This window comes from Orbicella franksi, chromosome 14 (assembly GCF_964199315.1).
Source record: "Orbicella franksi chromosome 14, jaOrbFran1.1, whole genome shotgun sequence".
NCBI lineage: Eukaryota > Metazoa > Cnidaria > Anthozoa > Scleractinia > Merulinidae > Orbicella > Orbicella franksi.
This window is the reverse complement of record NC_138158.1, coordinates 16,564,584-16,566,560: the sequence shown is the minus strand read 5'-3', so window position 1 is coordinate 16,566,560 and position 1,977 is coordinate 16,564,584. Positions and strand designations below refer to the sequence as shown.

The 1,977-nt window shown below is 39.9% G+C and overlaps 1 protein-coding gene across 1 annotated transcript in view; it reads left to right on the top strand.

Annotated features, from left to right (window-relative positions):
* LOC145467315 (protein sidekick-1-like) overlaps positions 1 to 1,977 on the top strand; it is a 330,055-nt gene that overhangs the window by 64,830 nt on the left and 263,248 nt on the right. The gene's annotated exons all lie outside the window — the stretch shown is intronic.

Sequence of the window (1,977 nt, the reverse complement as noted above, 5' to 3'; positions counted from 1 at the left end):
TAAGGCAGTCACGCATATTGTACTTTAAAAAATGTAAGCAATGTGTATCATTAATAGAATAAAACAAAAACGACAAAAGGGCTAATTCAGCATCCAAATCGCTTTTTAGCGAGTTCTTATTTTTTTACCTGGAAGTTGTTGTCTTGAAGTAATTTCCGAAAGCCCTAAAAATATTATCTTCCGAATAAATATATTCAGCGTAAATGACGGCGCTATAACGAACTCTAAGGAGACCAAGGAATACAAACATAAATCTATTCAACAGTTGTTTCTAGGATTCTGCCAACCTGAAAAACTCCTTCCGAGTCAACAACCATAACCAGAGCGAGCTCCAAGCCCAATCAGCTCTCCGAATTTCTGCACGTGTATTCGAAACCAAGGCCATTTTGGGTCAAAATCACCTCTTTAACTTAGGTTTCGCTCCAAACATCGATACTTGACCATGCGGCGCATCTGCCCCTTTGTTCCAACACAACAATCTTTGATTTCATCACATTTTTACAGCAAACGTCCTTTCCAATGCAGCTACATAAACGAAGCAAGAAGTAGCGAGGGTGATGGCAAACTGAACTTGTGAAGAATAAGTAGTAAGCGTCAGCATGCGCCCTTGAAATAATTTGCAATTGAAATCTGTAAACACGAGCGAAAGTTCCGCGCCAGACTTCGCAAGCGCATTACGGTAAATCTCCTTTAACCATAGCTTTAAATGACTTTCTATGTCGATAATAAACGATTATTGGATGAGGTTTTTGTGATATTCGGAATAATCAAGGTCGAGGTAAGTGTTATCAGCCTCAGCCTTCGGCTTCGGCTGATAACATTAACTGAGACCTTAGCTTGATTATTTCTGATATCACAAAAACCGAATCTCATAATTGCTTTATTATACATTGTTTTAAAGAAAATAACGACAAACGCATTATCGCACCGAACACGGTTAATTTTCGGCAAGCCATGTTGCTACGTGAACTTGACATTGCTCTTGGAAATCATCCATTGCGCGTGCAACCTACGGATTATTCACTAATCTGCAAGCAGATTAGTGAATAATCTGTAGGTTGCGCTGTTTCCTAGAATTAACTGTAGGCTTTTAGCCAATGAGAAGACAGATGGTGACTACAATGTATGATAACAACAGTAAAGGAGATGCATAAAGAATGTACATAGACGTGGCATATCTTCAAATGTGGGACTCGAATATGGGAGGCTTTTTAATGACCTAACAATAAGTCTACGACAAGGGGGTGGATATAGGGAAGGCAGGAAGAGGGTATGAAGGGTCAAGCCTTCATGAAAAGGGAAACAATTCAACCTTTAGAAACACTGTGTTACCGGCGACCTTTCGCTCGATAAATAGACTCCAAATTCATCCAAAATGATCCAAAGGACAATCAACAATTACATAGCTGGCAGAATTACAGATTCTTTAATCTCCTCAGTAGGATAGAACCGTAAAACTAGAAAGCAAATACATGACGAAATTCCATGAGAAACTGAACCCTTCGCGAGTACATGTGCAAGCCAAAATACAGGAAAATCTTACGACAATACAATAAATCAGAGCGAAAACGAGTTATAAATACCTTTGTCCAGCGACGAAGGGCAATGAACTGGTCTTAAATCTTAAAGGATCCAAGGAAAAAATGATCTATTTTGTCACGAACGAGCAAGATAACTTCGATTGCCTTACATCTGACGTTAGCAAGCACACGTGTTTTTGCCGAGCGCGTGCTAAGAACCTTGGGAATTTACCCAAGCGTCTTTTCGGCTTAACGTTAGTTACACTCTGAATGCGTTGCCTTTTAACAGGGACGTCTGGTATAACATTGCCAACACTGAGTGGAGGGTTTGCGAGTAAATAAACGGTAGAATCAGAAGTCAAACACTCAGAGGAGAAGTTTGAGTATAACATAATTGGAATTACCACACCCATGTAGAAAGCCACGCACTGAAAGAGATTGTTTTCACTCACAGCCG